Source organism: Sabethes cyaneus, chromosome 3 (assembly GCF_943734655.1).
Source record: "Sabethes cyaneus chromosome 3, idSabCyanKW18_F2, whole genome shotgun sequence".
Classification (NCBI taxonomy): Eukaryota; Metazoa; Arthropoda; class Insecta; order Diptera; family Culicidae; genus Sabethes; species Sabethes cyaneus.
This window is the reverse complement of record NC_071355.1, coordinates 57,089,327-57,105,698: the sequence shown is the minus strand read 5'-3', so window position 1 is coordinate 57,105,698 and position 16,372 is coordinate 57,089,327. Positions and strand designations below refer to the sequence as shown.

General features: G+C 39.2%; 2 non-coding genes across 2 annotated transcripts; both read right to left on the bottom strand.

Moving 5' to 3' along the window:
• Nucleotides 1–11,768: 11,768 nt before the first annotated feature.
• Nucleotides 11,769–11,841, bottom strand: Trnaf-gaa (transfer RNA phenylalanine (anticodon GAA)). Its single transcript has one exon. It is a non-coding gene; the product is annotated as a tRNA-Phe (tRNA).
• Nucleotides 11,842–12,745: 904 nt separating this feature from the next.
• Nucleotides 12,746–12,818, bottom strand: Trnaf-gaa (transfer RNA phenylalanine (anticodon GAA)). Its single transcript has one exon. It is a non-coding gene; the product is annotated as a tRNA-Phe (tRNA).
• Nucleotides 12,819–16,372: the final 3,554 nt, after the last annotated feature.

The window sequence follows — 16,372 nt, the reverse complement described above, 5'->3', positions numbered from 1 at the left end:
TTTCACCGTTTTGGACCACTGTGAATAGAAACGTGGTTTCTAGAGCATTCGGTGTACGTAGCTGCAAGCAGTTTACAAAATTGGCGTATTTTTTCATTGTTGCGAACAGTGAAGAAGGAGCCTTCTTGATGTACGCAACAAAAGCTGCGCCAATATTGCATCCGTACATCACCTCCCCAGCAGCAATGTGAGTTTTATTGTACTCTTATGGTAGTCTTGAAGACCAATTTTGGTCTTAAATACCATCATAAGAGTGTAATAAAACCCAAATTGTTACTTGATCTTGTTATCGTTGTGATGCACTTGGGCGTCGCCGATTCGTGGAAACAGATCCTAAGGTGACAAATTAATTGCGGTTTCACAAACAACCACAGTAGTGTTCACATTGTATTACTACGTCTGTGTATTACTACGCATTCTCGTGACCATACTTAGAGCAGTTCCATGAGAGGTTACATGATCAACTGGTGTTTTAGTGGTTATATAAGCAACGACTATTTTAATTTGGTCTTAGGTTCAATGCGGGTCCTCGCTGGACCTACGCGAGCCGAGTTCGATTTTGAGTGTTTGATTTTATTTCACCGAAAAACATCAATGAAAGGTAAATAAGTTTAAAACAAAGTACATGCTGGCCTGCGGAACCGAGGCCGAACGACGCCGCTTGGGCAGTAGTATAATGGTCAACGGCGATGAGTTTGAGGTAGTCGACGAATTTGTCTACCTTGGCTCACTAGTGACGGCGGACAATGATACCAGCCGTGAGATTTGGAGGCGTATTATCAGCGGAAGTAGTGCTTACTAGGTGCTTCACAAGCAATTGCGGTCGAGCAGACTAAGTCCCCGTACAAAGTGTATCCCGTACAAGACGCTTTCTAGACCGGTTATTCTCTACGGGCATGAAACATGGAAAATGCTTGAGGAGGACCTGCGAGTACTCGGAGTTTTCGAACGACTAAGAACGATCTTCTGTGGCGTACAGGAAAACGGAGTATGGAGGCGGAGGATGAACCATGAACTCGCACAGCTTTATGGCGAACCCAGTATCCAAAAGGGGGCTAAAGCTGGACGGATACGATGGGCAGGGCATGTTGCAAAAATGCCGGACAGCTACCCTGCAAAGATGGTGTTCGCCTCAAATCCGGTAGGAACAAGACGACCAGGAGCGCAGCGAGCAAGATGCTTAGACCAGGTGGAGCGAGATCTGGCGGAGAGTACTCGGTGTCCGAGGAATTGGAAACCGGTAGCCCTCAACCGAGTTACATGGAGAAACTTTGTTCGACAGGCTTTGTCTTAGGACGGCAAGTCACCTAAGGACGTGATTATGGGTAGTAGTCTCACCAGTGCAGATAATCTAACGGTAAATTCAGAACTGCAATTTAATTCTGTTTTTGTCTTGACTTATGCTGTCGTAGGATTCACAGTAGACGTAAAAGCCAAAATGACCAAAATGAACTTTTTCTGTCCTACGCATTCTTAACTATGTAATATACATGCCCAATGCTCAAACAACAGTTGTTTGTTCGAAAATATTCGAGAAATTTAGCAACCTGCTTTTCACGGGTTTCACGCCAAGCTATGAGAATGAACCGTCTGTTTATTCCCATAAATTGGCATTTTTTGAATACAATAAACGAAACCCCATCGACCCGAACTAATTTTACTAATAATCGCTACTAAATTGACAGATTATTTGATTGAAAAAGTATACAGATAAGATTATATGGCCCTAAACATTTTTCCCGATAAAAATGCGTTTTCTCAACAATGGTGGTGTTGGTCGTTCGTTACGTCAACTATGCAACCATGGGCAGTATGATGAAGACGGGCTTGATTTGAATTTTTTTTACAATGATAGACTTAACAATAGGCGAAGGAAATAGTAAAAGAAAGTAATGTGATTAAAGGTGTGAATAGTATTCTTATAGCAGGAAAAGGCATGAAAGGCGGAAAATTAAATAATAGCAAGGTCATATGAGAACGCTTATTACGTTCTTGCTCTAAGGATACTATTTACAACCTTAATTTCATATCTCTCTTCTATCATTTCCTTTTGCTGTTGTTAAGACAATCGTTATTGAATTTATTGAATCGAACACGAACACGTATCTCATTCCCACCGAATGTCCGCCATTCCTATTGAACTGGAGTCAATACCACGGATCACTATGTTTGAAAATTATAGTGATCCAGATTTTGGCAAACTTACTCGTGCAAAGTCTTAGAGCCAATTGAAAACAAAATTTGATACCTTAATGTAACGATTATTGATTACTCGGTGTGATTTAATTTTGGTCGCCTTAGTGGTGAAATATCAATATAGATTGCAAAACTTCCACGCCGTGAAACTAATTTGAATAATAGTTACTTGTGTTACCAAAAATGTCAAACGGAATACTAATCTTGCCGTTACACAATATTAATGGGAAAGCTGGATTAGTTGTCATTTTGCTATCATATCATCATCATAAATAATTATGGGAAAATAGATTCATTTAAATATCGCAGGTTTTTAAACATCATAAATAGTAACTGTCCCTGCAATTATCCTGCACTCTAACAGCTGGCTGCGCAGTTTGTCGTATCAAAAAACAGAAGGTTAAGTTTCGATAACGGAATGTAGCACCTAGGCTTTGCTTTGCTAAATAGAAAAGCTAAGTCTGATATGTCATAAATGCCATTTGGACTCGGTAACAAAACATGATTTCTAGTTGATGTCAACACCAGAATATGTAATAATTTTGATATACTTTTGTTGTTATACCTTACTCGGGTACGCATTTGTAAATTATGAATTGCAAAAATAAAATGCAAAAAATAAGCATATGTACTTGTTCCAGTCGTTATAAAACCTACATGGAAAACACATTCTTACAAACGAAAAACAGCACAAAATCACGGGTTGACATCTTCAATATTACCGCGGTCCTACTAGTGAAACATTTCAAAAACCAGCTAAAAAACTAATTAAAACGAACTTTATCAATAATCATTAAGAAACAGCTTCGTTCCCGCACGCATTTTTCCCAAACGCAGTAAATTAAAGTACCCAGGCAGGGCTTCCCATTTCCAATCAAAATACTTTGATGTCCGACCCCGCATCCAGTGAAACGCTTCTCGGGATTAGAAGTTCAAGGGGAAGGGTCTGATATTAATTGTCGATTAGGGTACCTCGTTTTATGTGTTTCCTCACATAAGGTTTCCACCGCAGTGATGTGTTTCGTTGAAGGACAACCCTCTTTCTCTTTCTCATTCAGTCTCTTTACCCCTCTTTCCGTACTCTATCGGACCGGTTCTGACTTCAATGACTTTCGCTTTCCACGAAACGAAAACAACAAAAACCCGGCACAACAACGTAAAGAACCCCAGATCTCCTTAACGACTCGCGCTTTATTATAGTGTGGTTTCATAGAAGTCAAGAATCGAGAGCGCCACATGTGTCCCACATCCATACAAATAAATATCCCCGAACACCTCCACCGCGTCCGCCCTTCGCCAAATGTGCCTTACTTCTCTCTACTGCCCCACGCCACTTGTTCCGAATACGGCTTCACAAGTGGATCAACATTAGGAGGAAGACCCCATGAGGGACGAGTTCACTGCCAAGCCAACTGGGAGACATACACACTACTGCCACTCTGTTGCTACGCGTACGGAGCTCGGTGCACACATATTATCATCGCATAAACTATTTACGGTACGTTATTAAACGTTCAAACAGCGCGTAATAATAACACGACGCAGTCGGTGGAAGATCTGGCCAGCGTCACCCACCGGTGTGGCGCGGCGCGGCGCAATGACGCGGCCAAGGTATTACGAGGACGACACTGAAACAGCCGGCGGAAGAAGTGAATTTTTAACCCTTCGCGGGGAATGCGCTGCGTGTGTGTGCAAATAAATTATTTCGATATATGTACAACAAGTTGTTCCGATCTTGGCGTATGAGCTCCCAGCTGTGAACAAACTGGGTGTCAATTTTTATTAGTTTGTTTTCTTGATGAGTTTCATTAAAAATAGATAAGACGCTGAAGAAATTGGTACTATTAATAAATACATAATTCTTTTTTCATTCATTTATTGGCAAGCTTCCTTAAAAGCCAATAAAGTAGAAACAGCCTGCGATCCCATCCAACTAAGCAATGTTATTAATTTAATAATGTTCTCAAATGGGTAGGTGACGGCTTACGGTTTTCTATAATTCATGCAACGTCATACCATCGAGGATATTTAGATAACTTAATTATTGTTCAGTCGAACCATTAGAACCGCCATAAAAAATACTCCTAGCCATCAAAGAGTTATAAGATGCTGAGCAACCCACGCTCAAGAAAACTACTCCCCGAGGATAGACGATTATTATACATATAGGTTCATTATTACGATTATTAAGGAAGTAAATATATGTAGCCAGCCAGCTTCGCAATCGTGACGCATCATATCCGTAGAACGACTCCCTGTGCAACGGGCGGGGTGATCCCATACCTACCATACATTTGTATGCATCGTGAATTTGTAGCATTCACGATACGCTGTACTTCAAGTTTCGTTCCACACTGTGTAAGGATTTGGTTTGTCGTTCCAGACGTCCTCACATCACCGTGAAAAAGCTATAGCGAATTTGTCCCTCTGTCCCAAAGAGACAAGTGTGCTGTCGGCCTTGGAAAATAGCGTTCCTTCCATGCTAAGGAATATTATCGATTTTGGGTCAATTAGGCCAAATTTTAATGGTGACAGAACTTGTCTACAAACCAAAACTTAAACAAATCTGTACGTATCCTATCTTCGTCTGTGATTGTACTTGTACAAAATTATTGCAATAGTTGCTGACTTTATTGTCTGTATCATACAGATAATGACTAATGTAATCTTTAACAGTAAAAAAACTAAATAAGTTGTCGAAGCTGTGAAAAACAAGCAGTAGTATAATAACAGAACAAAACAATGGTTCAAAAATGATACAGAATAATACAAAAATAAAGGCATATTTACAAAAATAAATTAAATATAACTATTTTATTATATATAAAATACATAAAAAGACCTCTAGAAAGGCACAACAAAAAATTGTTCGTGAAAAAATTCTGCAAGAGTATATTGCGCATTATTAGCACATGGGCGTAGCGACAGTCTGAACACCCAAACCCCCCTCTCCCGCTCCCCCCAGGAGAAAATTTGCTATACAGTTTAAAGCTTGAAATTTCACAGCCAGTTGTTGTTTAGAGTATATGAAAATGTACGGGGCTGATTGTACGATCCCCGTCGGCGTCGTCAACTTAGAGCCGGGGTGGTTCGTGCTGTTTTAAGCTCCATTCAATTCTATCTAGAATTACTCGTCGAGTCGTCGCCCATTTCCCAGGCATTTCTGAAGTCACAATTTTTTACTTAAGAAATAAAAAAAAAGTCGTTTTAGACGTTGAGTCGCTCTGTGCCGGTGCCGGTGGGGTTGTTGTATAGAGTCGTTTTCCTTACGACGTGCCCGGTTCACTGTAGTTTACCGACTTTCGCCAAATGTACGTTGGTAATCTTCCCAAGCAGAGTCTGTTGCTTTTAATTCATGCACCTCCGCTACTCTTCACTTTCAGCTTGCGCTCCGTTTAATGTCGTCCGCAAAGGTGCGTAAGTCCTCCGTGAGCATGCTCTATCGGTCTAATAGGGGGTTTGTACATTGTCAAGTTCGTAAAGTGGCTTAATAGCAGCGTTTGGCGAAGGCCAAAGTAGGCCCGTTGTCCTGCTTGAATATTCAACCTATCGCAGAGCCACAAGTTTTCTGAAACCTGGAAATCGTCATCTGTGTTTCCTGTTTAAAGGAATGCATGTTAGCAGAATGTAGAGCGCTATCGCCGAATCACATTCTTGAGCGGTTGCTCAAAAATATTTAAGACCATTGTCTTCGATCGGCCGTTGTTTTGTGCAAAAATACTATATTTCCTCTTCGCTACATGATTTTCATCGTGAGAACGGTTAATTGGTTTCAACCAATTTGACTTGGAATTCACCACGCAGTGTCTATGTACCACGGAACAGGGCAACCAGATCTATACTGATTTGAAAGCAGCATTGGATCGAGTCGACTATCAAATCCTTTTAACCAAACTTCACAAATTGGGAGTTATATTCCAGCATGCTTTCCTGGCTGAACTCTATTCGTCGTTACCAAAAAATTACGTTGCTGGAAAATATCCACAGTCAATCCTTTAGTGGTCCCTAGTTTGCCTAGCATGCATAGAAATCGAGGGGATTCAAATCAGGCGAAGAGGCAGGCCACTCTTTCGAAGAAATAAAATTCACTCAAGATTTCGCCTGCTGAGACGGTGAAGAATCTTGTTGGAACCAGCATGGTGCATTCTTGTAGTGTTTTTTTGACGATGGGAACCAATGGGAAGGAGCTCCTCCAAGAGCTACAATGTATTCGCCGTATCAGTTTTCTTTTCGACCAGTGCACAATAGTCGGAAAATTGCAATTTTTGGCCAAAATTATTTTTTAGTTTCAAATTTATTCTAGGTTATATTTGTTACAAAAGAAATGATTTAAACTTATAAGAACTCATATTTAGGGTGATTTGGGGAAAAATTATCAAATGTGTCCGATATAAATATTTGCCTGAAAAAAAAATTTTTTTTTCTCGCAGGGACCCATTTTCTCATTGAAACTCTCTTCAGGTACCAAATAAATTTTGCAACAAAGATAATCAAATTTGTTGAAAGAGTACTTAAAATTTTAAAGACTTGCTAAAAATATGACAATTTTAAAACTATTTTTTTTTTCGGAAAACGTCAAATTATAGCAAACTTTCAATTCATGTTTTGATACAACATACTTCGAGCTTTCAGACGCACTGTTAGAAACTGCGGCGACAAGAGTTGTTTTTTTGATTAAAGTTTATGAGAATTTTATGTTTATTATAAGGAGCCTATCGCGCACCTCATTGAGTTTAAATTTGTTTTCATTTCATTTTTTGAAAGGCTAAGGTATCAGTTTAAAAATGATATATATCAATAATATTTACATCCGCGATAAGTATATAATTTTTTGACTTTTTTAAAATGACCTATTTTTCAAATTTTTGAAATGGGCAACTTTGACAGCTTATTGCTACATGATTTTTTTTTCTATCAAAATTTTATTCGCGAATCATAGCCGCGTTTAACATGTGCTAAAATGGGAAATTTTACATTCGGTAATTTTGGCCGCTACTTTATATGGAGTCCTTTTTATGTCCAGTGCAGAGCTTGGAGGTTATTAATGCCATTTGCCAAGTCGAACGCAGTAGGTTTGGATGGCTTACCGATCAAGTTTATAAAGATAATTTTACCATTGGTAATTGAACATATAACTCACTTGTTCAATGTCTTCATTGAGTCATCTACTTTCCCAGAATGCTGGAAGCATGCGAAGTTTCTGCCACTGAAAAAGAAGGCTCATCTGAACGACATTGCAAATCTACGCCCGATCAGCATACTATGCGCACTGTCGAAATCGTTCGAGAAGCTTCTTAAGCAACAAATGGCGCACTACATAGAAAACAACAACCTACTGACTGAATTCCAGGCTGGTTTTCGTAAAGGTCAAAGCATTAAAACTGCTGTTCTACGAGTACATGACGATTTAGGACCGGTAGTCGATAAAAAAGGAATTGGTATTCTTCTGCTGCCAGATTTTTCAAAGGCTTTTGACATTATCCCTAACCGGAAATTGCTGTCAAAACTGGAGGCTAAATTTAACTTTTCCTCTGCGGCTGTGAATATGTTGTATGCATATCTACAAGGCAGAAAACAGACAGTATACTGTGGTGGTAGCTGTTCCAGCTGCGACGTATGTACATCTGGGGTACCGCAAGGCTCTGTCCTCGGACCGTTGCTGTTCTGCTGTTACATAAAAGATCTTCCGACGGTTCTTAAGTTTTGTTCCGTACAGATGTATGCTGATGAAGTACAGCTATACATCAGTCGTCTTGGTCCCTACACATTGGAAATAACCAGGATGATGAATGCGGACCTAGAAAGCATTTCGGAGTGGTCACGACGAAGTGGGCTTGTAATCAATCCTACTAAAAGTAAAGCGCTGTTTATAAGAAGTCCACGACGACGAGAAATTGGATCTGTGTCTCCGGTATCGTTCATCAAGATAGACGATAAAATCATTCAGTGATCGGACAGTGTGAACAACCTAGGGTATACGTTCCAGAGTGATCTTCAGTGGGACGGCTTAATAGGCCAACAGTGTGGGAAGATTTACGCTGGTCTACGAACACTATACTCCAGTGTTTCTGCTGCGGCGGTCGACACTAGGCTGAAACTTTTTAAGTCGCTAATCCTGCCACACTTTTTATTCGGGGATATCTTCCATGTCCGCCTCAGTGCAAGTTCGTTTCATCGACTACGTGTGGCATTAAACTGCTGCGTACGTTTTGTATATGGTTTAACCCGATATGACCATGTAAGCCATCTACAGAAGAATTTGCTGGGATGTTCTCTACAAGTTTTCTACGCATATCGATCCTGCATGTTCCTGAGAAAATTAATGTCTACGCAAACCCCGGCCATACTGCATCGAAAACTGATATAATCACACCGCCGTCGTTTACAAAACTTAGTGATTCCTGCAAACAATACAACGAGTTACGCCAATTCACTGTTCGTTCGAGATGTTATTAATTGGAATAGTTTACCTCCCATAGTAAAACGTTCTTCATCGGAAGCAATTTTTAAGAGTGGCTGCATAAGTTTTTGGAACCGTAGTTAGATTGGTAAATTAATTTATTAGTGACTAGTTTTAAACAAACATTATAATTGTAATTACTGTGACAAACCGAAGGTAGTATTTTTAAAAGGTAGAACTTTACACTACTGAACAATAAACAAATGACAAATGACAATTGTTCATCAAAACATTATTGATGTAATATGTAGTATTGATTTTAACACCGCGTTCAATAAACAGCAATGGAATTTCACAATCACAACCTTCTGCGTGTAACCTTCTGCTTTTCAGTCACAACGTGCATCCTCGAAGATCGTCTTTCAAAATATTCTTCATGGTTGCCTGCGAAAATCTCAGTTTTCCGACCATTTTATGTTCAGACTGCTCCAGAGTCTCCGTCGAATTCGCTCTCTTACTCGTTTGACGGTTTCCGGTGTCCTTACAGTGCGTTTAGGGCCAGGTTTCGGGAGTATTTTCCAAGCACTGGTCTCCTTGTATCGCTCGATGGCACGAATAATGAATCATTCGTTTATTCTGAGTGGCTTCAGCTGCTTTAAAATACCACACGGTCGAAAATTTCGAAATTCACAAGTTTCCTTTTTGCGTCCCATTATCACGTTTCTTGAACGAATGAGAATTTAAAACAAACTTGCAAGCTGTGTTGATAATTGAATACATTCTTAATGAAGTATATGCAGACACATCGGTGATTAACCCTTTGTTAATTAATAATAATAAATTCATTTATTTAATGTTACGTAATAATACAAGTAGTTTCTTATGCTATTTATAATGGGTTCGGTATTAACCTTTCACATTAATTTATGCTTTTTTTGTACTCGTAATTTTGAATTTGCCTGAGAAAAAAAAATTGACTGTAGTTCAAGGAAAAAAATTTCAAAAAAAAACCTCGATATTGAATAAAAACAGATATGCACGCAAGACTTAAAATTAACACATTCACAAACATAAATTTGTTTATTTTATTTAATTATTTACAAGTCTTCGACTAATTCGTACAGACTGTCGCTACATTATTCTATGTTTAAACTTTAACCCTTTATAAGGCAGTGGCAACTACATGGAAGGAAATGAGGCTGGCGAGTAAGCCTTGGAGGCACGTTGATTGGAACACGGCTCAGCAAGTCGGGGTAGTCGATATTATTGCCAAGAAGGTCGAAAACAAAAAGCCGTTGCAGCAGCGTCCTTCTAGTTGTCAGCGTCGGTAGATGGATAAGCTCGCATCGGTTTTCGTAATGCGGTAGACGAACTGGGTCGTAGAGCAAATCGAACAAAGTGGCGTTGGATTCTTTCGATTCGATTTACTTGCACAGCATGATAAGGAGCCCACACAAGCACTCCATACTCCAGTATGCTCCGTACAAGTGCACAATATAACGACTTTAGGCAGTAGACATGTTGGAATTGCTTCGTATTTCGTTTGACGAACCCCAATACAGCATAGGCTTTGGCAGTAGTAGACGCAATGTGCTGTGTGAAACTCAATTTGCTGTCTAGTAAAATGCCCAGATCTTTCACTGCATTTACACGGTTGATACTTGCTGCAGACATTTTATAATCGAATGTTATAACGTTTCGTCTTTTTCTGCAGAAAGAGATAGCATTACATTTCTGTACATTCACTTCCATCCCGTTAGTAAGCACCAGTTTACTAACGCGTCAATGTCAGCTTGGATTGCACAGCAGTCAACCGCTGACGTTACTACACGAAAAAAATTTGAGATCATCTGCGAACATGTATTTAGGAGACTGTATGGTGGTGCACAGATCGTTTACAAATAATATAAACAGCAGCGGACCTAGATGGCTTCCCTGAGGCACACCCGATTCGGTCTCAAACGGAAGTGAACTCGTTCCATCAATGCGGACGTATGCAGTACGCTCGGTGAGATACGACAGTATCCACCGTGTTAGCAATTCGGGAAATCCATTTTTCGAAAGGCTTTGCAAAATCGATATAAACGGCATCGACTTGCTGTCGTTTATCAAGTGCACTGATCAGCGAAGAAACGTAAGCCATCAAGTTGGTTGTCGTTGATCGTTTTTTAACGAACCCATGCTGCCATTCGGAAATAATTACACACGTTAGTTAAACACGTTCAAAAACACTGACACTTATTACTAGTCACCCTGATAATCAGTGTGGGAACAGTTTAGCCTTCAATGCATTTCCCACAAAAATGAAGCAAACACTAATATAAAAATAACAGAATTCAGAAAAGTTCTAGAATAGCCAAACGAAACTAAAATAATACCAAACAATGCACTATGGGCGAAACGAGCAAAAAACAGACGCAATTAAGATACGGCCTACAGGCTGCCAAATATAGGTGATCTTAAGTAAAATTTTCCGGAGAATCGCCTAGTGCCAACCCCTTTCCTGTTTGTCATCGGGAAGTGCCCTATTTTGCTCATTTTCCTCTATTTTTAACATTTTTTGCACTTTGCACCAAGCAAGGCATAGAGAAAACAAAACTTAAAAACCTAATAAATTTGTGTAAGGAAGTCCGTACAATCTAATTGGTTTTATCCCGTTTAGTTCAGAGCACATCAATTTTGTTGGTTAAGTTCCCGTTAGCAAACCGACGGTATCAAACGGGAAAAACACTTTCTCTTAAAAAAATCGAATTTATAATGGAATCATATAATGGAATCACCGTCATTTTTAGTAAGTTTAAGAATGTTTCAATCATATCGTGTGCGTTTGCATGTATATTTATCCTGATATTTTGACCAAAAATTTGAAATGTTACTTCTAAATGCTCCACTACTGGTACTCTTACCCTAATAGGTAAATGAATTCAACATCTTTCTTTCTAATTTTTATTTTCTGTAGAAAAAAAAACTTGTCCACGTGGACATTTTCCATACCCCCTCTCCCCCTTGCATGGACAAGTGTGGACATTTTCATACCCTCCTCCATCTAAACTGTTCACGTGGATATGGATGGCCCCTAACCTATCTTCTACCAGGGTCTGGGCACGCCAATGTTTATAAATATTTTTTATTTTAGAAAAATTAATAATTGCATGCAAAAAATGACAGCCATTGCCGAAACCCGGGATTGAACCGGGGACATTTAGATCTTCAGTCTAACGCTCTCCCAACTGAGCTATTTCGGCACGTCTATTTTCGAGTGATTTTAATGAGCCACCCAAATGTTTCATTTCTACATCCTTGGTGCTATTATAGTTAACCATAGTAAAGTATCATCCGCAATGGCCTTGATCATTTCAAACGCTGGCTTGTCGTTATTTGTCTATCACCACCATAATGAAATTGTTATAAATTGCTATACAAATGACTGCCATTTGGAATTCCTCCGGCTGTTTGACTCGTTCGCTGCTGCTCATGGCGTACCGGTACGTATAGGGAAGGGTATATGACAAATGAGCTCCTTTTGTCTCAATTTCCACACGTATAGGTCACCGGAAAACGGTAAATCCTGGAAAAAAAAATCACGCAGGCCACTCCTCAAACCAAAATTTGAGACTTAACGTGGTTTGCTGCTAGCGAAGCTAGCTGTTAGCCATGCTCTGCTGCACACGAGAACAATGCAAACCATCCTAATAGTTTCACCGTTCCAACCCTTTCGGTCGGAATGCCAGCCAAAGCCATTGCATTGTGGCCGTGGGGTGCTGAAGTTTTCTCGGTGAATTATCCATATTTGCAATGAACGAAAATTCCCTGGACGGCAGGCGAATGTAGTCTCGGTGGTAGGTAGACTCGATAAAAACACGAAACGCATAAAAACATTCCACATTAATGGAACCCAAATGCATGCTTGTGTAAGCAGAACAAAAACAAAATACTGTGCAGCCACTTTGCATTCTACGCGCTGAATTGAGCTGAGAAGGGGAATCCAGAAATTGCAGTGAAATAATAATGAAAACACTCTAGGTGAACGGCCATTTTTTCTGCAGCCATTATTGCTGAGCAATTTTTGCTGATATTCTGTACTACCATATCAGTAGAGAGTTTCGACTATATAGGTAACTGGATTAATAAAAAATATTATTCAACTTTTGCCGAAACCCGGGATTGAACCGGGGACATTTAGATCTTCAGTCTAACGCTCTCCCAACTGAGCTATTTCGGCTGGCCGATGTTGGCCGTGCGAATACGCGCCGTGGCTAAGCGCGGGGAAGCAAAGAGGAAAATGATAGTGCCCCTTACCCTTACTCCGCTACAACGAAACAGGCGAAAGCAACAATGTTAATCAGTTCAGCATAGTGTGAGTTCCACGACTCTCTAGCTGCGTCGTACGCTCGCTCGAACAAAGTTTGTTTCACACAGTCAGTAGAGGAAAGCGTTTCTATACGCGAAACTTTAGACATGTAGCTGATAATTCTCAAACACCGCCGTAAATCGGCTCAACTATTATTAGAAGCAGCGATCGCCCATTCCACGCGATGATAACTTATTCGCTCTGGCGTAGACTATCAGTTTAACGGATGGCGTAACCGCAATTAAGTATGAAGCGCTCGATTGCCAATCCACGTTTGACTAGTTACTAGCGTCTACAACATCCTTGTCGTACACATGCCTGGGGCTGTGAGAGGTAAATATTCTTCAAGGTAAACCCCAGTACTAGTCGAAATTCTGTACATGAAGTCGAAAAGTCGGAATGGGGTATTTAAGTTGTTTGATTAATATGATTAGCTGCAATTTTTATGTAAGTATCTACTTAATCATTTTAGCTAGTTATTTTGATAAACTTTCGACCCATGCTCTTGTTTAAGTTGAGGCCTACCAACATTTATAAATTTCTTGTCTGCCTAGAATCACCTAAAATTATAACCGAATTTCGATCCAAAAGAGGCCAATTTATTTCAGCGTACGTTGTTTACAGCATAGAGTCATGTCATAGTAAACAAATTAAATGCCTTGTAAAAATTACTTTATACTGGCCGGTATCCTATGAAGATGTCCAAATAACCAATGATTTACTTTACAATACTGTATTTTCTAAAAGATGATGCGTAATATATTGTCACATTCTTAACAATAAAAGTTTTTCGCATAGGGGAAAAGGCGTCTGCAGGACAGTGGTTGGGTAAGCTTTTAACTTCACTTTTTGCGCTGGGTTGCACAGTGGTTGAGTAATTTGCGAAACTATTGAATCGCTTGAATTGAATCGATGAACATCCCATGAACTTAGCTGTCCGTCGTGGTTTGGTTGTTAAAGCCATCGAGAACAACTCATTGAATTGTGTGGAGCAAGTTTGGACGGCTATCAAGACCGCGTTCAATCTTAAGTCATGCTTTAATCCCGGACCGGATGAAGTACATTCTGTATTTATTTATTTATTTATTTATTTATTTATTTATTTATTTATTGATTTATTTATTTATTTATTTATTTATTTATTTATTTATTTATTTATTTATTTATTTATTTATTTATTTATTTATTTATTTATTTTTTTATTTATTTATTTTAACTTCATTGAAGCCGATGAATGGGAAAAGCCAATTTGAGTTGACACCATTGCAATCATTCTCAAATTGGCATAAAAACCCATCTTTTTCACGCTCAGGAGTTACATAAATAATAATCACACAATACATTTTAAAATACAAAACAAAGTTACAATATCGTACATAACCTAATATATCACAGTTCAAAATTCTATTTTTAAATTTGTCAGTTAAGAGTATGAAGTCGAAGATATGGTGAACACGGTTAAAGGTACGGCACATTGCTTGAATTGGTTCGTTGTTTCCGTATAAGGTGCGGGGAAATGCGAGTCGGAAGAAATCTCGAGCTCTAAGGCTTCGAGGCGCGATGTTAATGTTCAGTAAAATTCTTATTCTTGAAGAGACACATAGCCTGCTTACTGACGCCGTTGCTCCGTCTATTCAGAATGTCCATTTCAAGCGGCGTATTTCCATCGTGTTGAAAATTTGCACATATGTCCTGTCCATAAAAAGGGAAGCAAACGCGATGTTAACAATTAACGTGGAATCACATCGCTGAGTGCAATCTCGAAGCTATTTGAGCTGGTGGTCATGGAACCGTTACTTTCTCACTGAAAGCAATATCTAAGTGCCGATCAACATGGCTTCACTCCCCAGCGATCTATCACCACTAATCTGCTGTGTCTTACATCATACATAATGGACAGTATGACCCAACGAGCTCAAACAGGCGTTAAATATACCAACTTGTGAGCAGCTTTTGATAAGATAAACCACGCCATCGGAATTGCAAAACTACATAGACTAGGTGTTAGCGATAATCTTCTGCAATGGTTTCGCTCATATCTCACCGATCGACAATAAGTGATTGCCGTTGGAGACTATCGGTTTAATAGCTATTTAGCCTCGTCAGATATACTCAAGGAAGTCATCTAGGCCCGCTGATTTTTCTCCTTTACTTCAACGACGTTAATTTGGCTACCCAGGGCCCATGACTCTCGTATGCAGATGATCTTAAAATGTACTTTCGGATCATTTCTGCTGACGACTGCCACTGTCTTCTAAATCAATTTTAGGACCTGAAAGTAAACAATTTCGTTTAAGTATAAAACCACCCTTCTCTTTCAACCGAGTTTATCTTTAAACATTGAATCTAGTCCAAATTGATGTCCTGAAAGTGAAACGACATAAAAGTGGGCGGTCCGGTAATCCTTTCCTTTTGCCAAATTGTATCCATATATGTATGCAGGAATTTGTTCGGAACTGTTGTCTTACACGGAAACAGGGCTAAAGAAATATTTGATGTGACGTAAGACAGCAATTCTCAAAGCGAGACAAATCAGCGATTCCTTTGTCCGAGAATAATTTTGAACGTTTTATTTGATGCCTGGCGTCAGTTAGTGAGTTAGGGTCTTTTTCTAATTCCCGTCGTAATAAGGAAAGCCATTCTAATTTTCATTATTTGCTGGATGGATTTAGTGAATACTCCAAAAGTTCTTGTACTGATTTGACTAAACACACTTACCTTCCGATCCGTGAACTTTGAAATCACTGAAAAGCGACTATTAAAGCATATTATTGAAATTACGCAACTGACTTTATTGCTAAAATTCGTCGTACCGTTTTAAAATCCGTCCAACAAAATTTTTCATCGTCCGAACTAAAAATCACAACAATGTTTACGAAGCTAACGCGCATGTATTTGTGTAGGACGGCATGACAAATGTTATTCTACAAAATCTCTGCAGGTCAGGCAAATTTTTCTGGCTGTAGAATAACGACAATGCCTTGCGTGAGTTATTTTCATTTATGAATGACGGAAATTAGCACGATTAGTCGACATTGTCTTCTTCGTCGCACGAAAAAACGTAGGAAATTTGGCTGGTAGGACTTCTTTAATGATAAAAAGCATTTAAATAGATCTCAGCTCACTTTGATTGATTGCGTATGATAGACAGCTAACTAAAATATTAGGGAACTAGGTTGACCCGACGTGGCTAGCCACGATACTTTGGTATTCTTGAAAGTTGTATTATGATTTACAATTCAATAGCGCGTATTAAAATTTATTAGTGAAAAATTGGCAACCTTCTATTAATTAAAACACGTGTAAACTACAAACGATGCAAACGGGGCTTAGATAAAAGGGCAAGAATCTACAAATTGTAAAGAACGTACTGCTCGAGGGAGAACATTTTGAAAAAGTACTCAATTCTAGAACCGATGCAAAAT